Source organism: Hylobates moloch, unplaced genomic scaffold (assembly GCF_009828535.3).
Source record: "Hylobates moloch isolate HMO894 unplaced genomic scaffold, HMol_V3 SCAFFOLD_6, whole genome shotgun sequence".
In the NCBI taxonomy this organism is placed as follows: Eukaryota; Metazoa; Chordata; class Mammalia; order Primates; family Hylobatidae; genus Hylobates; species Hylobates moloch.
The window spans coordinates 90,252,641-90,275,588 of NW_026652281.1; positions in this window are offsets into that span (position 1 = coordinate 90,252,641).

Genomic DNA, 22,948 nt, shown 5'->3' on the forward strand with positions numbered 1-22,948 from the left:
AGACAAGGATGCCCTCTCTCACCACACCTATTCAACATAGTATTGGAAGTTTTGTCCAGGGCAATCAGGCAACAGAAAGAAATAAAGAGTATTCAAATAGGAAGAGAGGAAGTCAAATTGTCTCTGTTTGCAGATGACATGATTGTATGTTTAGAAAATCTCATAATCTGAGCCCAAAAACTCCTTAAGCTGATAGGCAACTTCAGCAAAGTCTTGGAATACAAAATCAATGTGCAAAAATCACAAGCATTCCTATACACCAATAACAGACAGACAGCCAAATCATGAGTGAACTTCCATTCACAGTTGCTACTAAGAGAATAAAATACCGAGGAATACAACTTACAAGGGATGCAAAGGACCTCTTCAATGAGAACTACAAACCACTGCTCAGGGAGATAACAGAGGACACAATCAAATGGAAAAACATTCGATGCCCATGGATAGGAAGAATCAATTTCATGAAAACTGCCATACTGCCCAAAGTAATTTGTAGATACAATGCTTTTCCCATCAAGCTACCACTGACTTTCTTCACAGAATTAGAAAAAATTACTTTAAATTTCATAAGGAACCAAAAAAGAGCCCATATAGCCAAGACAATCCTAAGCAAAAAGAACAAAGCTGGAGGCATCACACTACCTGACTTCAAGCTATACTACAAGGCTACAGTAACCAAAACAGCATGGTACTGGTACCAAAACAGATATATAGACACATTCAACAGAACAGAGGCCTCAGAAATAACATCACACATCTACAACCATATGATGTTTGACAAACCTGACAAAAACAAGAAATGGACAAAGGATTCCCTATTTAATAAACAGTGTAGGGAAAACTGGCTAGCCATATGCAGAAAACTGAAACTGGACTCCTTCCTTATACCTTAAATGAAAATTAACTCAAGATGGATTAAAGACCAAAATGTAAGGCCTAAAACCATAAAAACCCTAGAAGAAAACCTAGGCAATACATTCAGGACATAGGCATGGGCAAAGACTTCATGACAAAAACAACAAAAGCAATTGCAACAAAAGCCAAAATTGACAAATGGTATCTAATTAAACTAATGAACTTACGCACAGCAAAAGAAACTATGATCAGAGTGAACAGGCAACCTACAGAATGGGAGAACATTTTTGCAATCTATCCATCTGACAAAGGTCTAATATCAAGAATCTGCAAGGAACTTAAACAAATTTACAAAACAAAACAAAAAAAAGACGCCATCAAAAAGTGGGTGAAGGATATGAACAGACACTTATCAAAAGAAGACATTTATGTAGCCAATGAACATATGAATATAAGCTCATCATCACTGGTCACTAGAGAAATACAAATCAAAGCCACAGTGAGATACCATCTTATGCCGGTTAGAATGGAGATCATTAAAAAGTCAGGAAACAACACATGCTGGAGAGGATGTGAGAAATAGGAACACTTTTACACTGTTGGTGGGAGTGTAAATTAGTTCAACCATTGTGGAAGAGAGTGTGGCGATTCCTCCAGGATCTAGAACCAGAAATACCATTTGATCCAGCAATCCCATTACTGAGTATATACTCAAAGTATTATAAATCATTCTACTATAAAGACACATGCACACATTTGTTTATTGCAGCCCTATTTACAATAGCAAAGACTTGGAACCAACTCAAATGCCCATCAATGATAAACCAGATAAAGAAAATGTGGCACATATACACCATGGAATACTATGCAGACATAAAATGATGAGTTCACGTCCTTTGCAGGGATATGGATGAAGCTGAAAGACATCATTCTCAGCAAAGTAACACAGGAACAAAAACTAAACACCGCATGTTCTCACTCAAAAGTGGGAGTCGAACAATGAGAACACATGGACACAGGGAGGGGAACATCACACACCAGGGCCTGTCAGGAGGTGAGGGGCAAGGGGAGAGATAGCATTAGGAGAAATGCCTAACGTAGATGATGGGTTGATGGGTGCAGCAAACCACCATGGCACAGTATACCTATGTAACAAACTTGCATGTTCTGCATATGTATCCCAGAACTTAAAGTATTAAAAAATATATTTAGATAGATTATATTCTCTTTAGACAACACTCTCCCAGCCTGAAGCATCCAGCACTGGTCTTTGCTCTCTCCTCACCCTTGCGCCCTCTAAAATCAACCTTCTCTGATGCCATTATATCTCTCTTGAGATGATACAGAAAGGGTCCCACATAGAAGCAATGGCATATTCTAGACCTTCACACAATACAAATGATCATCTTGTCTGTTGCTAATATTTAAGTTCTTCCAAACCAGTGCCAGTTTTATATGGGTTTCACTGATCCTTTAGAAATTGCCAGTAAAGATCCTGCTGCTTCCTGGGGCTGAAGTTTCTCAATAACACCACCTGGATAAAAGCTACAGCCTGGGATGGCCTGCAGGAGCCTCCGCAGTTCTCCCCATGTACACTCTAGTGTACCCTTCCTCAGTCTCTTCTCCGCACAGTGGCCAGAGTGACCCCTTAGGAACATAAATCAGATGATGTACTTCCCTGCTCAATGCCTTCCAGTGGCTACCATCTCACTATGAATAAAACTTTTTACCATGAATAAAGCCTTATATAATCTACCTCCTGCCCAGCTCTCCAATCCCATGTATGCCATGCTTCTTGCTCATTTTAATGCAGGATTTTTCTCGACCCCTTCACTGGACTCACAGCAGGGGCATTCCATCTACTCAGTTCACCACACTCAGTCCCTTGCAGAAGAGAGCACGTGAATGAGTGAGTGCGGGATCTGGCTAGCTGCTCCAGGTGCTGACACAAGAACGAGCTCCATGCAGGGTCCACTGGCAGACCAGGCATGTCGCCTTGAGGGGAATGCACCAGTGCCCAGGTGAGGGTGCCCAGGACCCTGAAGTCCCAGTGCTCTTGTTAGAGTGCTCTTTTAGTTCCACTGTTCACAGAATGATGGACAGCAGTGTGTTAGCAGCTCAGTTGGCACCTTGTCTGGTCATGTGGGGTGGCTTCTTTTTCTGGTTACCTATACTCAGTGGGTCCTGAGCTCTTGTCCAACATCCGAGAAGAATGAGGTCATGTGGACAATTGAAGGATGGTGAAGGCAGAGAATGTTATTGAGTGATGGAAACAGCTCTCAGCAGAGAGGGGAGCTGAAAAGGGGACAGGAAGGGCAGGTCATCTTATCCAAAGTCAAGCCATGTTCCCTTCTACTGAGTCCGGGGTCTTTGTAGGCATGGGGTGCGGAGTGTGTGCTGATTGGTTTGTGAGTATGCAAAAAAGGTTAAAGCAAAGACACCATTCAAAGGTGGGCACGACAGCATAGAAAACCAATTAGGAAAGGGTAGGTATATGTAAAATAGGTAAGGGGTGGGGATCCATCAGAGGAAAGCATGCCAAACAGGAAGACAGGTTCTCAATTTGGTCCAAGGATTTAACTTGTAGCTTGGCTTTCAGGCTTTACACTGTCTTCAGCTTGGAGGTGGGGTTTCACTGGGGACTCACCCCATCTGCCTAGGCATTTTGCTGCCTCCTGTCACTACCAATTTCACTGCAGTCCACATGGGCCTCCTTATTATTCTTCAAACATACCAAGCATGCCCCCGCCTCAGGATTTTGCATTGGCTTTTCCGTCTTGTTGAAATGCTTTCCCTCCAGATAGACAATAGTTCACGCTTCTCTTCATCCTGGCCTTTGCTCAGACAGCAACTTCTCAGAGGGTCCTGCCCTGACCACTCTGTCAAAAATGGAAACATTACTTATGTCCCTCTCCAGTCCCTTGTTTTATTTTTCTTCATTTTACCTTTGACATCATTTTATATATTTATTTGTTTGTTATCCATCTCCTTTACCAGCCCTGAGGCCAAAGACTTTTCCCCCTGACCCACAGGGTTCAGCACAGCATAGTAGATACTCAATAAATATTTGGTGGATGGCTAGATCACACTGCCCTTTCATAATGTAGAAATAGATCAGTGGTTCCTAAAATTGGGCTGTTCATGTACTGCTTTTATGATTTCTGCTGTATCCATACACTCACCTGTGCTACAATTACTTAATTGCTTTCTTTAAATAGGCACATTTTTATTTAAAAACAACAGCAATAGCAAACTTACACACGGCAATAAACGGAAATGAAGGTAAACGTTAAAAGTAAATAAAAAACCAGGCATGCCTGTAATCCCAGCACTTTGGGAGGCTGAGGTGAGTGGATCACCTGAGGTCAGGAGTTCAAGACCAGCCTGGCCAACATGGTGAAACCCCATCTGTACTAAAAATACAAAATTAGCTGAGCATAGTGGTGCATACCTGTAGTGCCAGCCATTCAGGAGGCTGAGGTAGGAGAATCGCCTGAACCTGGGAGGTGAAGGTTGCAGTGAGCCGAGACTGTGGCATTGCACTCCAGCCTGGGTGACAAGAGTGAAACTCCATGTCAAAAAATTAAATAAATGAAATTTAAAAAAATAAATAAATAAAAAATGGTGGCTCATGCCTGTATTCCCAGCACTTTGGGAGGCCAAGGTGGAAGGATTGCTTGAGCCCAGGAGTTTCAGACCAGCCTCGACAACAAAGTGAAACCCAATCCTTACAAAACGTTTTTTTAAAAAAATTAACTAGGCATGGTGGTGCACAACTTTGGTCCCAGCTATTTGAGAGGCTAAGGCAGAAGGATCACTTGAGCCTGGGAAGTTGAGGCTGCAGTGAGCCAAGAATGCACCACTGCACTCCAACCTAAATAGCAGAGTGAGACTGTCTCTAAATAAACAGATAAAAAGCAAACAAAGCAATATTATTAAATTCAAGCTAGATTCTGTTGCCTAAGGAAGACTCCTAATCTTCGGCCACTGATCCTTGCGAATGAGGCAGGTTTGCAAGTGTTGGAGGGGTGTTGAGGACATACCAGCACCCAGATGAGACTTTCTCAGATGTAAGCAGAAGGATTGATGAGGCTAAAAAAGGGAGTCACGTTATCAGTACAGCAGTCTCTGTTATTTAATGCCCCACTGCAAATCATTTTACCTACCCCCAGGGGCATGCATTCTGCACTCAGAAGCAACAACACAGGTAATTCCTACTGACTCCAGGTTATATCCTGGCGTTTGAACCTCTTTTTATTAAAGTTTTATATTTACTTGCTTCATGTTGTTGCTTTGATTCTTTATTCTAAAAAGCAGGATAAAAAAGAAAACAGTGCAGCTATCTCACAATTCCAAGATGCACTCATGCTCTGAGTGCATCTTGTAGTTTAAGGAGAAAAAAAAAAGATATGAACCTATGTAACAGAAAGTCAGAACTCAGCCATACAGACATTCCCCAACACCCAGATACTTGACAGCACAGACAAAACACCCAGATTATTGACCATTTCTTCTTTTCATCCTAATGATCTAAACTCACTTAGCTGAAACCCAATTAAAAGCAAGGTTAGGCTAACAGTAAGTGGGCCGCACTGGCTCAGGGGAACACTCACTCAGAGAGCCAGCAAATCTTTGCTTTGCAGACCACAATGATTCCAGCATGGTTTAGCTTTTCAGCACATGCCCTGGTTTCCATGTAAGATGATAAGGCCTCTATGTTCTTTCACATGTGGACTAAAGACATCTGAATACTTAGATGAAGAAATCAGGTCCTAGTGATGGCAAAATATTTACACATTGATTTCAGCTTGTCCATGAAATCGGGGATCAGGAACATTTCCATCAGAGAGGGGAAAAAAATCAAAGAGATCAGAGCTATGGTGACATTTCAGCAGTATTTATTTGGGTAAGAGGCTTTTCCTGGTTGCTACTCCCTTCTTTTTTTTTTTTTTTTTTCCTTTGGATAATTTTGGGAAATCTCAAGTACCCAGTCCAAAAACAACCAGCATTGTACTGGGAAGTGAGCATGTGTGTGTGTGTATGGAGGGGGAGAATCCAACAGTCTGGTAGCCATCTAAAAAGTGGAATCACATCAATCGTCTTAAGACACTTTTCCCCACACCTACAAATCCTCTCAGTCTGTGTCACATTATGATATGCTGTGATTATACAAAGGGATTTGGGATTTGACTCATTATTTGCCATTGTTTGCAAAGGCGGGTTTGTTCCGTTTCAAAATAACATTGTTTTGGAACAAATTCTCTCCTGTTTAAAATTTACAATATACAGTATTTTTTAAAGACTTACAAATGCTAAGAAGAAGATTCACAGAAGCATCTTTTAGGCTCTAGTAGGAGACATTATAGTCAAGCATTACTATAAGAATTTACTATTTGTTGACATCCACCAAGTGCATACTATGATCCAAGACTGCCCTGAGTACTTTATATATATGAGCATATTTATTTCCAAAGCCTAATAATAAATGTGTTATTATTCACCCTCTACAATTAGAAAACTGAGTCATGCAGTTAATAAGTGGTAGAAGCAGGATTCAAATCTAGACTCTCTGGTGCCCAAGCCTGTGACTTTCTGGGCTTTGGCCCTGGAAGTCCTATGTCCTAGGCACCCACACTGGCAAACCAGGACAGTTAAGTCATCCTACCTGTAATACTAACCACTGTACTTGACCTCCTCCTGTAAACAACTTCTTAGACTTAGAATATATTCATATACTTGCAACCTCAAGTACTAACCTCACTGTCCAATTTGATAGGCATTTTCAACCAACAGCTATGATCAGAGACCAATGCCAGGTGCAGTAGAAATACAGAAACAAACAAAAATATAAACCCCACTCTTAAGGCCACTCATAAGCAACCTAAAGGGAAGGAAATGTATGTTATTTCATCAAGAGATCATGCGATATCTTCTCAGAAGCATTGTAACAGTAAAAACACCAGATTTCTGTGTTAATGTGTGTATAACACAAGTATTGATTTTCAACTGGCAGCACAATTATTTACTATGACAGTGTAACATCTTTTGTGAGAACACTGTGGGCCTAGGGTGCTTGGAGCTGTTCATTCATGCAAAGAATTCTTGTCAAATATTTTAATGAGAAGAAAAGCATGGCAGTCAAGATGAAAATCCAAGGTGACCTTTAGCTATGCAACACATTATAGATGACCTTGTAGTTTTTGAAGATTTTTTGTGTGATGATGATGATGACGATGATGATAATTTCTTTACAGAGTTACTCTCTAGGTGAAAGAGAGGAAGAGAAACAGATTCCAAGAGAATCTTACAGAAAGCATCTGTGTCTCAAAATTAAACCCTCAGTCTAGTGGATATTGGGTATGCAACATCCAAAGTCTTTTCTTCTTGGAAGAAATCCCCATTGACTCTGTCATAGTTGGAAATAGGGCTGGCCTCATACTGTCCTCTCCTCAATCCACAGAAGGCAGAGTGGACGCTGAGCCTTGGCCAGCCTGATGTTCCCACCTGAGACTTTGCATCCCAAATGAACATCACAAAGATGGGGGCACAGTGGGAAACTATTCACAGTAGTGATGTTTGAACTCTGCAACAATGTCCTCCGGAGAAGGTGTCATGAAAGATGGTGGAGGTGTCATCCCCACTGCTTGGGTTTCTGAATGTTTCTCCAGCCGGGTACTCTGTCCTCCTCCCCCCGAGCCAGTACTGCTATTCAGCGGGTCTGCCTGGTGAGCCCATGCCAGTGACTAAAATGTTTAAGTACTTCTGTTCCCATCAGCAAATAGCCGCTGTCCCTTGTTCTCAACTGTATCCACCACTGCCCTAGCTTGAGCCCCTCACTTAGAACCTGTTCAGCTTTCCCCATCTTCCAGAAACCTAAAACATAATTCCCAGAATAGCAGGGGCCACCAGGAATCTGCTCCAGCTCCCTTCCAACTGGACATGGCCAGGTCCTATGAGTTAGTAACCATGTTGAGTATCAATTCTATCCACTCTCATAAACGTTAAATAAATCCCCCTTTCTACTTAAGATAAGAGAGTCAACTTCTATGTTTGCAACCAAAAGCTCCAATGGATACATCCGCTTAGACACATTTAATTTTATGCAGGCTGTGTAAGAAAAAAAGAAAATCTTTTTTTTTCTTTGACAGGTACAGAAAAATGAGTTACAGAAAGGCATCTCTGTGAGAGATGCATTAGGTGAGAGTACTACATGTTGGCATTAAAATGTTAAGAAATGGAATTAACTTGCTAAAACCTAACATGTATTTAATGCTTTATGGTATGCAAAGGTCTTTTACATACTGTATTCTCATTACAAAAAACTTTCTTATACATGCCCTATTTGAGTTACAGGTGACTTATAATACACTTTATATTAGCTCATTTTACAGTGAGAAGACAGATTCAGTAATGCTGAGTGATGCCAATCTCACAGCCATGATGGGACAGAGCAGAGGTTGCCAACTGGGTCTCCTGATGGCAATTCCTTCCCTGTTTCCTGTCTACTTTGTTGCTTTTATAGGTGAACTGTTTTCTATGGTTGAAAAATACAGAAGGCCCCTGCCTGCCATGATCAGAAATCCCATCACTTCTCTTCTTTCTTTGGATTAAGGTGTACTCTCCAGAACATGTTTTTCAAGCTATGTTTAAACGACATGAGTCTGAAATATTTCATCAAGGATTACGTGTAAAAATTAGCTAGTTCTTACCTGAGAAAGCAGAACATTAAGGGTATGGGGGCCACAGGGCTTTTGCACTTCCTATTTCTCTGCATGGAAACCAAAATTGGTTCATAAACTCTGATACAGGTCAGTGAAATTCTATTGTTTTAATTGTCTTTCCCCATCTACCATCATCAGTAACACTGGCTCCCGAACATGGTGGAAAGAAGTGGATTAAGGATCAGAGGAACGTATCAGAGAGAGGGTATAGTTTGAAAATTCTCCCCTGATGATTTGGATAGAGAATCATTTCCTTTCTTTCCAACTGAGAAACTGTTAACTGTTCAGTCAGTAGAATATACTTGCAGAAATTTTTGGCAATGTCTAAAAGTTAGTCTCCTTGAGTGAGCCAAAATTAACCACAGTTATAGAAATTAATTTCATTTTGGCTGGGTATGGTGGCTCATGCCTGGAATCCCAGCACTTTGGGAGGCCAAGGCAGGTGAATCACTTGAAGTCAGGAGTTTGAGATCAGCCTGACCAACAAAGCGAAACCCCATCTCTACTAAAAATACAAAAAATTAGCTGGGCGTGGCACACGCCTGTATTCTCAGCTACTTGAGAGGCTGAGGTGAGAGAATTGCTTGAACCCTAGAGGCAGAGGTTGCAGTGAGCCGAGATCACGCCACTGCACTCTAGCCTAGGTGACAGAATCTGGTCCTGTATCAAAAAAAAAAGAAAGAGAAAGAAAGGAAGAAAGAAAGAAAGAAAGAAAGAAAGAAAGAAAGAAAGAAAGAAAGAAAGAAAGAAAGAAAGAAAGAAAGAGAGAAAGAAAGAAAAGAAAGGAAGGAAGGAAGGAAGGAAGGAAGGAAGGAAGGAAGGAAGGAAGAAAGAAAGAAAGAGAAAGAAAATTAACTTCATTTGATCAAGTTGCAGTGAGAGAGGGAGGAGGAGGGGAAGCAAATCACCTAACTTGAAGTAAACCAGATTAAGACCTACAGAGATCCCAAGCCATGAAAATATTATGATGTTCCTTTGACCTACCACAAAATTATAAAACCATAAAACACAAAACTTACATATATGCTGACATAAAAGTCGTTCATTGGAATAATTTCTTAATCCAAAATTCCAGCTCAGCTAATCAAAACTGAAATTTTTATGGCATTTCTGTTTTTCTGGTGCCATAGCCACAGGTTTGGTTGGTTTCTTGAGCTCTCTGGCACTCACCAGAAGTCACAATCTTGTGTCCTGAGTTAGCCTCAACATCCTTGAACAAAGGATTCACCGTGTCTATGTGCCTCCCACAATAAGATAGGACTGTGGCAGTGATGGCCAAATGGCAAATGGCTTTACAATGTGGGTTGCTATTAAATCTGAGAGGTTGGTGAGAAGTAGATTGCAGGGATGTATTCAATGCTCCTGAGAGCCTGAAAAAGGTAATGATTCCAAAATATGGTAATGCCTATGGAGCAATAAGTGGGGGAAACTACAAGGGATTTTTATGATGTTTTGAAGAGGGGTTAATTGCAGCCTTGACATTTGCGAGTAAGGTTAGAAAAAAAGTCATTTTCAGTATCAAAACAACAGGTATTCCATGAACCTACAGCCAGAAGTTGGTAGGTGATATCCACCAAAAGTTAGAGAAAGACATAGCTCCAGGAAACAGGAATCCAACCTAATACAGACTCCTAGGAAGGCAATCTAGAGGACAGCCAGTCTGGATTGAGCAGGAGAATGAGGTAGTATTGACGTCTAGAGGATAACTCCTAGGAAGGCAATCTAGAGCACAGCCAGTCTGGATTGAGCAGGAGAACGAGGTAGTATTGACATCTAGAGGATAATTCCTAGAAGAATCCAAAATGGATAAGATGTGCTTAAAAATGCTGAGAGGAGAGTCACAGTTTTGATAGGGAGGCTTCAGGTGAATTACTGAGTGATACACAGAAAACAAGGGTATTAGCAACTCCAGGGAAAACAAAAAGTTATGCAAGAAGAAAATGTAATTATGCTATAATCCATGGCTCAGCTGTATGTAATATTTACATGATTTAAACACTGAATATTGAACTCAATACCAATTGTGACATAACACTATTGGGAGGAAGGTGGCAAGAAGTGGGCCCATGTGTTGCAAGGCATGTGTGTTAGAGGCAGTAGTGGGGAGAATGCTTTAAGAGCCAGGGCCTCATATTCTACAGTAGAAGTTCACAGACAATAGCTAGATTTAAAAATCTAGGAAATGCTATACAAACATTTTGTTTAGAAACAAAGCAATAAGTGCCTAAAGGGATATCAGAAAGAAATGAGTCACTTCTAGAAAGCAGGGGTGGGCGTGGTGGCTCATGCCTGTAATGCCAGCATTTCCGGAGGCCAAGGCAGGTGGATCACCTGAGGTCAGGAGTTTGAGACCAGCCTAGCCAACATAGTGAAACATTGTCTCTACTAAAAATACAAAAATTAGCCAGGCATGGTATTGTGGGCCTGTAATCCCAGCTACTTGGGAGGCTGAGGTAGGAGAATTGCTTAAACCTGGGAAATGGAGGCTGCAGTGAGCTGAGATCATGCCACTGCACTACAGCCTGGGGGACAGAGTGAGACACTGTCTCAAAAAAAAAAAAAAGAGAGAGAGAGCAAGATTGGGGTGGGTTCCTAGGAAGCTGAGAGACAAGTGGAAATCTTTTAGAACTAGGCATATGTATAACTTTGGGGGGAGATTTTTAAATTCAAAAGTAAAAGAGGGAGAATCTGGGCCAAGATAACAACCAGACAAGACAGTGGTGAGCAGTCTTCAACCACAAACGAGGAGGAATTAAGGGAGAGAGAGCAGCTGTGGGATTGAGGCCGCCAGAGCTCTGTCTTGACTCCGTCTTTGCCTGGGAATTAATAGGTTGCAATGAACATCTCTACCTGAGAAAGGCCTGGCTGGCGTGCAGGTCAGCACTCCACAAATACTGACAACAGTTATAATGAAGCTGCCAATCCCAGGGGCACACAGGGGACACATCTGCCACAGGCAAGCCTTGTGGACCGTCAACTTTCCCAAATGCAGGTTGCTGGGCCCCAGGAAGCTGTCACTTGCTCTCCTGGCATCTGCTTGCTGCTTACTGTGACTGCTCATTTTCATGAATTAGACCCTGGTATAGGTTTTCTTTTATTTTTTCTTTTATAATGGAGAAGGTGCTACTCTGAGTTATGCCAAAATCCTGGGAGAGCTCACTTCTTAGTCTGGAAATATGTTCTTGATTCGGGATCTAGGAGGGAAGATCTTGGGAGTTCTATGAACCCCTTGAAAATTGATGCAAAATTGTCTATGTATGCAGGCATGCATTTATGTTGCCAGGGCTCAGCACTTGGCTGTGCAAAGGGGTAGGGTTTGTGACTTGAAGCACTCGACTAAAACTACTGTCTACCAGGCCAGGATAAAGTGATGTCACCTTTTTAGGGCATCCCACGTATAGAGACTATGGGGAAAGGGGAAACATTTGGGGGATCCCATAGACTTCTAGATGAGTCCTAGCATGGAAGTAGGTAGATATGTGGAGGCAGGAATGTCGGCTTAATGTAGCAGGAAAGGTGCAAGGTGTCATAGTCAGCCAGGAAAAAGGCAGAGGCTCAGAGCTCTTTTTCAGGGGTTACGGGGAGCCTGAGATTCATCAAACACAGGAAGCCAGTAGGGGCACAATGCAGGTATTTGTAGTGAAAGCTTCACAGCCAAGTAGAGTGATGGTTAAGAGCATTGCTATGAGAGCCACCAGACTTGGGTCCCATTTGTACCATATTAGCAGATCGACTCAGGCAAGTGACTTAACATATCTAAGCCTCAGTTTCCTCAACTGTTAAATGGGAATCATTTTACCTAATTGATAATTCTTCCCTGATGACTGCATAATGATGTTAAAACATTTGATGCTGGGTAAATGGTTATTCAATAGATGGTAACTAGTATTCTTACTTTAAAAAAATGTGTAAATAAACCTCACAAAATCTCACTTTTTATTTTATGGAGAATGTAATTTAACATTATATTTACATTTTTCACTCCAGCAGTAATCCTACATACCTCATGATAATTACCTTTAAGTTTCTTTAGCCCAGTTGTTTTCAACTCTGGGAGGAGCTGGAATTTTGTTCCCCAGGGGACGTTTGGCAATGTCTGGAGACATTTCTGGTTCTCACAACTGGAAGGGAGCTCCACTGTCACATAGCGGGCAGAGGCCAGCGATGCTGCTAAGCTGCCTGCAATGCACAGGACGGTTCCCCACAAGACAGACTTGTTCCACTCAAAATGCCAATAATTCTGAGGTGCAGAAAGCCTGCTAAAGCATGCTGCTAAATGTGAAACTTGCATAGGAAAAATATATTCTAAGGACCCTATTTAGGATTCCTTTGTTCTTGGAAAAGACAGTGGCCTGATTTTAGGAGCAGCATTTCCTGCTGCCCAGCCTGTCATTTCTATCACAATGGTAGTCAGTGAGGGTGAATGTAACATTGCCGTGACTGTGAAGAGGAGGTAGCCCCATGCCGTTGAGTCCTCCAACAAAGGTGCAGAGAGAGCCACTATTGTCTAAGATTTTTCAAGAAACAACAGTTTTATTAGTTATGATTTTGTCATGAATTTGAACTTTTGTTGAGAAATATATATATATTTACATATTAGTCCACTTTGTGTTGCTATAAAGAAATATATGAGACTCAGTAATTTATAAAGAAAAGAGGTTTATTTGGAGAGATAGGGTCTCTCTATGTTGCCCAGGCTGGTCTCAAACTCCTGGACTCAAGCAATTCTCCTTCCTCAGCCTCCCACAGTACTAGGATTATAGGTATGAGCCATTGCACTCTGCCCAGAGGTCTTAAATAGATACTACAGTTCTGCAGGCTGTACAAGAACGGCCACCAGTATCTGCTCAACTTCTGGGGAGGCCTCAGGAAGCTTTCACTCATGGTGGAAGGCAAATGAAGAGCAGGCATGTCACACGGTGAGAGAGGGAGCAAGAGAGATCCCAGGTGCTCTTAAACAACCAGCTCTCCTGTGAACTCGTAGAGCCAAAACTCACTCATTATTGCAGGGAGGGCACTAAGCCATTCACAAAGGATCCAACCCCATGACCCAAATACCTCCCACTAGGCCCCACCTCCAGCATCTGGGATCACATTTCACCATGAGATTTGGAGAGGACAAACACCCAAACAATATCAATATATGCATGAATACATCTGTTGATATGTATCCATGTTTGTACATAGATGTGTATATATACACACATATATGTACACACACATAAATGTACATATTTTGGAAGCTCCTGAAGTCATCCTGAATAGGCTCTAGTTTCTCCTGAAGGAAATGCCCTCAGAGAAATTGCTTTATTGCACTTTTTTTTGTGTGTTTTATTGTATTGAGCAAGTTTGTTTCTTAGGAGGTAAATTAAATGTTCAATTTCCTCTTTATATACATCAATGGATATATTCAGGACAATACTTCAGTGTTTGGGTTTTTAATAGACGAAAAAAATGGGGCCTAGAAAGACCCTTAAGCCTTGATTCTGACATTAATTAGGTAAATGAATGCTTAAGCTTATGTTGAAAGCGCAAGAGTGAAGTTTAATATTCAAAGAATCTTTCAGGCGTCATTCTAAAATTAGGCTTGCTTTGACGGAGCTTGTGGATGCCAGTAATAACCATTTTCATGTCGTGGTTTATAAACTGTGGACCATCCTTGAAATTACCATCTTGGAAGCCATTGTGCGTGGACCAGCACCTTCAAAAACGGGATCAGTTAAAGGGAGCTCAATTGGGTACGCAACAACACCCTGCTAGTTTCTGATTGGGCTTTAAAAGATGGAAAGGCTAAATTATAGAAATAATAACTTATGGACCACATTTTCCTTTCTCTTTTATTATAAATCCATATTCAGATATGTTAATATAAAGATGTACAATATTACAGAAAGGGCACCCAAAGTGACATGAGGCCTCCAATGGGTGAATGGTGGGTTTTTGTCCCGGCTCCAGGAGCCAGCCATCTTCCACACCCCTTCTCAGTCTTTTGTGTGTAAGTCTTTGCTAAAAGTCAAGTCTCAACTGATAAGGGCTTGGAGACATAATCATTTTCCATTGACAGCACCGTGCAACCAATTCACAAACATTTTCATATTAATATTGAGCAATTTCCCTACATTCTAATCCATCAAAGTAGGCTATTAATCCTTCCTGTACCATTCTCTATTCAAATGCTAACAATTTTCTTCTCACAAGCTAAAACATTTGTCCGACAGCCCCTCACACAAAGACCCTGCATTGTTAGCGATGATGGATCAGAGTGTTAATATGAAAGATGCAATGTAAATTATATCATTGAAACTGTACATACGTAGAGGGAAAAAAATCTTTTTAAAAGATCATTTGTATGCTAAAGATAATGAAAGTGATCCCATGGTACAGCAACCTTAATTTTCTTTCCTAAGAGAAAAAAAAAAAGATTCTTTATGGTAGAGAATATGGAAATCCATCATGATTTATAATAGCATGAATGCCATCGTTTACTTCCTGAAAAAAAGAAAATATACACTGTTTATTTTAAAGAACTTACTGAAATAATGCATAAGAAACCTTGTTAAAATATCTCTTAAGAATTGTGTACCTCCTGGTTACCAGGAGAACAGTGTGGATAACAGGGCTCTGCTTGGGATAAAAACAGATAAATATCTCCATTTGGGGATGGCAAGGAGGGGCTGACAATTTATATTCATTATCGAAAGTCATTGAATGGTCTAGAAACTTGGGGGTTGAATATACTTAGGTCCTCTACACTGAGAGATGTGTTAAGGAATAGGCTGTAACCTGTAACTGTTAATATTAACACAAGTGATGTTTGCAGTAATACCTGTGTTTCACAGCATTACAAATTCCCAAGGACAAAAGCTGACTATCTAAATGGAGTCGTGACTTATGCTTCCAGAATATCTAGCAAGTCAGAGGTTTGTTTTTTTTTTTGAGATGGGGTCTCACTCTGTTACCCAGACTGGAGGGCAGTGGGCACAATCGTAGTTCACTGCAGCCTTGACCTCCCAGGCCCAAGTGATCCTCCCACCTCAGCCTCCTGAGTAGCTGGAACTACAAGTGTATGCCATCACACCTGGCTAATTTTTTTAATTGTTTGTAGAGAAAGGGTCTTGCTATGTTGCCCAGGGTGGTCTCCAACTCCTGGACTCAAACAATTCTCCTGCTTTGGTCTCCCACAGTGCTAGGATTACAGGCATGAACCATTGCATGTGGCCCAGAGGTCTTAAATAGATACTAAAATAATTATTTTAATGCTTCATTCATTTATATTTACCTTCCACCTACAAGTTTGCTGGTCTTCATGGTTTTCTTTCTATGTAAATGGCTGCTCAAAGCCAGAAATCAAGAATTTATCTTTGATATCCACCTTTTCTGATCAGTTCCTACCCCTTCTCTGCAAAATATCTTCCATATTTGTTATTGCACTAGGCACCACAAACACCTTGGGCTGAGGCAGCACCATCTTTCATATGGACCCCAGCAAAGCTGGTCTCCCTTCCCACTCTGCTCCTTTCTTCTCAGTGCAGTCCCAGGGATCTTGAAATACAAATTAAGATCAAGTCACTTTCTTGCTTTAAAAAAAGGAAATTCAAAAATTCACTGTTTTCCCTTTGTTCTCAGGATAATGCTTCAATGACTCCACGACTGGCAAAATCTCGCTAATTTGGCCTCTGCCTATCTCTTTGATCCCATCCTTACCACCTAGGATGAACAACCTTTCAGTTCCTTCAGCCACCAAATGTCTTCCCTTCCAACAGCCCTTGTATTCGCTATTGTTTGCCTGGAAAACTTTTCTCTTGCTCTTTGCTTGGTTAAGTTGTGTATGTCTTCTTCAGACATCAGCTGGAACATCATCTCTTAAGAAAAGCTCCGGTGCCCTCACCTCCTTTTACCACTCTATTCCACCTCAAATTCAAATCAAATCTCTAGGTACACTCTTTGCTTTCCTTCATAGCACATACTGTGACTTACAATAATATATACACATGTGATTATCTGTTGAATATCTGCCTTCCACTAGATTGCATACTTCCCCAAAAGCACAGATCAGGTGGATTTTCTTTTCTTTGTACCCCCCATTGCCCAGCACAGTAGTAGTTGCACATAGTAGTTGCTCAATAAATAGTTGATGAAGAGCGGAAAAAGTAAACTTAATCTTCACCGGTCATTTTTCTAGCGGTTTAAAAAATAAATACATGCATAAGACATAGTACCAAGAAATGATCTTTTTAAATTGGAGCATGATTTCAAAAAATAATGCAGCAGACAAATGTAAATCCCAGAGCCCAGAACTATTTGGAGACTTGCTGCCTGACTGTATTTGATTTCCTTTAGAATTTAAATAGTTTTACATTTGAAACAGCAACTACCATGGTGGCTCTTCTTTCTGTTAAACTCCATTAAACTGTATGATTGCTCTTTAAGGATTAAACTTGCCTCCAGGGATTAGGGACCCCTGTGCTGGGCTAAACTGGAGATTGAGTTTCTGAGTCCCTAATCCAGGGAGTAACATCCACGGAGTTGCAAGTTCTTCTGGCCACGAAGGAATCAGGCCTAATACCCAGGCAGGAGAGAAAGGAAAGGAGGAAAAGGGCAGAGGAGAGTGGTGGGAAGAGAAGACCAGAGAACAAGTGACACAAGAGAAGTCCCAAAATAGGATGCTCCGTAGGCATGTTCAGATAATGCGTTATGCCCTAGGTCATTGCCTCCTCTACTAGCTTTCCAAAGCACTCCATGTGTCATAGAGAGAAAAGGACTCCTTTGCAGAACAGAATGAGGCTTGGAAATGTTCAGGAGTAGAAAGAAAACCTCGAACAGGGCCATGGCACCCTAGATCCTCAGCCTTCAGTGTGAGCTGAGTTCTTGCTTTGGGAGGGCTGCATCGGGTTTCCATGCACACAGCCCTCTGGTCTTCAAGCATTCTGCAAGCAGCTAAAGATTTGCCCTATATTTCTTCCAATGCTACATCCTGATACATCCCTGAAGACAACAGGGATCTACATGGTGGGACAAAAGTTCCCATTTGTCTGCACAGGTAACAAAGAGACTGTGATAGGAAGGCTCACCCTTATTTTAATTCTTAAGGAAAAGACCTGTTTGCATATGGTGTAAATGCCACCTCTGTTCCCTGCTGAAGATTTGCAGCAAACACCAATCACTGTAAAACAAGGTATGGGAAATCTGGTAGGTTCGCTTTCCAGAATATCACTCTCTGCTTTTGCTCATTGATTTAATCTTTTTTTTTCCTCAAACTAGGTGACTCTCGAAGAAAATGTTATATAGTTGCAAGAAAACATGTGGTTTTTATTTTCCTTTTCCCATCAAGTATCTGAAAAGCTCCATTTTGGAAGTTAAAATAATATAGGATTAGTAGCTCAATGAGTGACTCAGAATGTTTCCTGTACCTGCTGGTTTACTCTGCAGGCTGGACTCAGTGAAGAAGTGGAGAGTTTAGTGGGAAGATGTCCAACTCAGCATCGTTTAGAATAACCAAACACTGGAAACAATCTCCATGCCCATTATTAGGGGAAAGCTTACACGCATGATGATGGAGCTCTGTGGTCATATATTATGAAGCCATTAAACAAAGCTTGGGGAAATGCCTTTGAGATCATGGCGTGAAAATTGATAGATACGAAATTATTCACCTACTATTATCTCAGTTATTGAAAAACACATGAAAATAAGATCCAAGTTTTCTTTAACTGGGAAGCAGGATCATGAACATCCCCCCACCCCTGCACCACTGCTGTCTTCTTCTCCTTCTACTCCTCCTCCCTTTTCCTCTTCCTCTTCCTCTTCTTGTTCTTCTTCTTCTTCTCCTTCTCCTCCTTCCCCTTCCCCTTCTTCCCCTTCCCTTTCCCCTCCTCCTCCTTCTTCTTCCTCTTCCCCATCCTCCTCTTACTTCTTCCTCTTCCTCTTCCCTCTCCCCTCTTCCCTCCTCCTCCCTCCTGCTCACTCCTTCTCCTCCTTCTTCTTCTCCTCCCTCTTCCTCTTCCTTTTTTTCTCCTCCTCCCTCTCCTTCTCCTTCTCCTCCTCCTTTGTCTCCTCCTCCTCCTTTTCTTCCTTCTTTCTCTTCCCTTTCCCTTCCCTTCCCTTCCTTCCTTTTTCTTTTTTTTGAGACAGGGTCTCACTCGGTTCCCCGGGCTGGAGTGCAGTGGCACAATTACAGCTCACTGCAGCCTCGACCTCAAGTGATCCTCCCACCTCAGTCTCCTGAGTAGCTGAGACTATAGGCATGAGCCACCACATCTGGCTAATTTTTAAATTTTTTTATAAAGAGGAGGTTTCGCTATGTTGCCCAGGCTGGTTTCAAACTCCTGGGCTCAAGCAATCCTCCCATCTTGGCCTCCCAAAATGCTGGGATTACAGCTGTGAGCCACTGCGCCCAGCCACCCTGTTTTTTTTTTTTGTTTGTTTGTTTGTTTGTTTGTTTTGTTTTTTATAGTTTCGTATTCTCTAGACTTTTTACAAGGAGAAATATATTGCTTTGGTAAACAGAAAAGAGATTCCTATCTATCTGTCTATCTATTTATCTATCGTTGATCTATCTTTTATCTATCTATTGATTATCTGTCATCCATCCATCTGCCAATCTATCTATCCATCTATCCATCATCCATCTATTATGTATCTTTATCTATCCATCTATCATCTATCCATCATCTCTCTGTCATCCATCTATCTACCACCCATCTATTATCCACCTACCTACCTACCTAACCTAACCTAATTATCTATCCATGTTCTTTAGGCAAAAAAGTGTTTTACAGCTAACACTACACATTGAACTAGATTTAAAAAGACAACATCAGCCGCAGGCCTATCTCCCCTGCCACTTCCCCCATCTCATCACAGCCCTGTGTTCCAAAAGACAGGATTTCCAACCATTTTACCCACCATCCTAAATAGGCAGAAGGATACTCCTGAGAAAGCCAGATTTTCTCTGAGTGGCCATAGTGACTAGTGGGATCCAGGCCAGTTTAAACAGCAGATATTTCACCAAGCTTTCCGAAAAAACCGGATAGCCATTTTGGAAATGGGAGCAAAAGGAAAGAATGTCAGCACTTGATCCTGAAGCCTTCGCCAAGGCCTTGTGCAGCTCCACTTTGCACAATTCACAAGAGAGCACTTCCTGCAAAAGCTCACTGGCTAAGGGCGCTCACATTGATGGTACTGTCCACACACAACCAGACAGCCTGGGGGAGCTTTTCTGTTCCTGGTGCTGAAAGCCAGTGGGTAGATAATTATTCAAGGTCAGACTTTTAGCGTTAGATGCCAGAAAAAAGAAAGAAAAAAAAAGCAACCATTAAAGGTTAGCCAGTACTTTGCAAACACTTGTTTAAGGATTTCCTAATTACTCTAAGTGGTTCCTCCAGCCTTTGCACTTAAAAGGCTAGTGTTTTGTATGATGTCATCCTTTGCCCATTATCTCTGCAGTCAATTTGCAGTATTAGGAGAGGCAGCAAGAAAATATTTGCAAACATCAACATTCTCAAGTCTTAAAAGATAATCTCCCTTTCAACTCCCTGTGAGCATATCAGCGGCACAGTTAGGTTTTCAGATTTCTCTAAACGGTAACACCACCAGCTGGATTGTACAGAAAACCTTTCTTCTGGGGAACTCAAAGAAATTTCTAAGTGATATCACATCAATCACTGAGCAAGTCCTCAGAGGACTGGCCAGGGAAGTAGTTAGAGGGAAATTAGAAATGCAAATTATAACTCCCTTTAAAACAGCTCCCAGAGGTGGCTGTCACCTGAGTCCACCTGGTGTAAGATTTTAGTTTCAGAATAGCTGGATAGGTTCAATAGGTTCTGACCCACTGGGCACTGCATGAGTTCATGAATTTTTTGCAATAACAGTATTATCATCATCATCTCCATATTGCAGATGGGGAAACTGAGGTAGAAAGAGGTTAAAAAACATACAGGGGTGGGGGGGCACTCAACTTATTAAGTGACAACCCTTGAGTTGGAACTTGATATGTTTTGGCTCTGTGTCCCCACCCAAATCTCATTTTAAATTGTACTCCCATAATTCCCATATATTGTGAAAGGGACCTGGTGGGAGATAATTGAATAATGGAGGTGATTTCCCCCATACTGTTCTCATGGTAGTAAGTCTCACAAGATCTGATGGTTTTATTAGAGGTTTTCGCTTTTGCTTCTCTCTCATTCTCTCTTGCCACCACCATGTAAGAAGTGCCTTTCATCTTCCACCATGATTGTGAGGCCTCCCCAAGCTATGTAGAGCTGTGAGTCCATCAAACCTCTTTCTTTTATAAATTACCCAGTCTCAGGTATGTCTTTATCGACAGCATGAAAACAGACTAATACAGAACTCAACCACATCTATTTGTCTTTTAAAGTCCAGACTCTGAAGCACACATTTTTTTCTCCCTCTTGTAGACAGAAGATTGCTGGGATTTTAACAAATACCGTGTAAAGAAGCATTCCCTTATAAGTGGAAATCTTGCTCAAGTGGAATGCTTACAAGGTGAAGAATGCTTTAAGGCCAGACTCTGGTTTCGGGTCTTGGCTCCTCCCTCCACTTATTAGTTGGCTGACCCTGGACAAATTACTTAACTTCCCTGAACCTCTGCTTCTTTAACTGTACAATGGGAATTACAGTGGTTCTTATCTTGGAAGGTATAGTGGAGATTGACTGAGATATTGCTCACCTAATTAATTATATAATCATATAGATATATAGATATTATACATATTACATAGATACATACATATCTATAGATACGTGCAACATGAGGTGATAATGAGATGCTTAGCATAGTGCCTGGACACAGTAAATGCTCAATAAATATCTGATTATTATTATTATTTGAGATGGAGTCTCGCTGTGTCTGCCAGGCAGGAGTGCAGTGGTCCAATCTTGGCTCACTGCAACCTCTGCCTCTTGGGTTCAAGTGATTCTCCTGCCTCAGCCTCCTGAGTAGCTGGGACTACAGGCATCTGCAATGCCTAGCTAATTTTTTTGTATTTTTAGTACAGACAGGGTTTCACCATGTTGGCCAGGCTGGTCTCAAACTCATGACCTCAGGTAATCTGCCTGCCTAGGCCTCCCAAAGTGCCGGGATTACAGGCGTGAGCCTCTTCGCCTGCACTGAGTAGTATTATTACTAGGATTTCTATTCTATATATTATATATTAGTATAATATGCACATTTATTTATTTTATATTATACATATAAATATAACAAATATTAAAATTATTAAAATATTAAAATTATATTTATATGTGTAACAAATTATATACATAATAGTTAATAAATTAGCAGAATTATTATTACTATTATTATTATCATTAGGACATATCCAGCATGTGGAAAGAAAGCTACCATTACCTCTAAACTCACACCGTGCTCTTGGAGGACCCCTGCCCAATTAATCCTCAAACTCGCAGTTCTTGCAGAAGGCCTAGTGGGCAAACTATCAAGGAGATCTGCTTACCCAGAGCCTTCAGCTCCTCCAAGGTAGGAGAAAAATGTTCCCACATGGGTCTCCCTTCAGCCTGGTTCTCCATTGCAATCATTGGCCAAGTACTTACTAAGCAAATCCTCAGTTGAGGAAGCGAGGAAGCTGCAGTTAATTTCATATGCAAACAGACAGCCTAAGGCTCAACATTAGTATCCTAATTTATGAAGACAGAAATGAACTGCAGACTTGGCCAGCTGGTTTAGGTAAGAGGATAATAGAATACCAAGAAACACCAAGCAAAGTAGCTCAGATTGTAGAAAACGAAATGCAGCAATATTTAAAAGTAATTCAGCTCATTTTGAAGCTCCTAGACTTTCCAAAAACTCAGTAATAACTAAAGCACACAGTGTAATGAATAAAATGAAAATGTGACCCGGGATCTCACTGTTTATTTAGAACTGAAAAACTGAAAATTGCTCTCTCAAACCAATAGGCCTAAAACTATTGCTTCATTCACTTAAGCATTTTACATAAGGTAATTCTCTGATGATAAATCACATTGAAATTGATTTTGGTTTAAAGATGAAAAAAAGTATATTAAAATGTGAAAGCTAAAAGATTTGCAGATCTGAATTATTGGGGTGCTCATGCTAAGAATGGATGACAAATTGAAAAATAAGCGTGTACTCACTTTGAGAAAATAAATCTGGTCCTCAGAACCACCCATTATGCAAGGGAAAATAAACTGTCTCTCCTTTCATTAGGAAAACTCATTTGCATCAACATTTATACTTACATATGTAATAATGCATGGTCCCAGCCTGAATACAAGGTGGTAATTCAATCAAAGAGCTAGCTTGATATGCTATCATAAACAGCAAAAATGGAAACAGAACCTTGGGAATAAATCACCCTCTTACTATTCAGCTG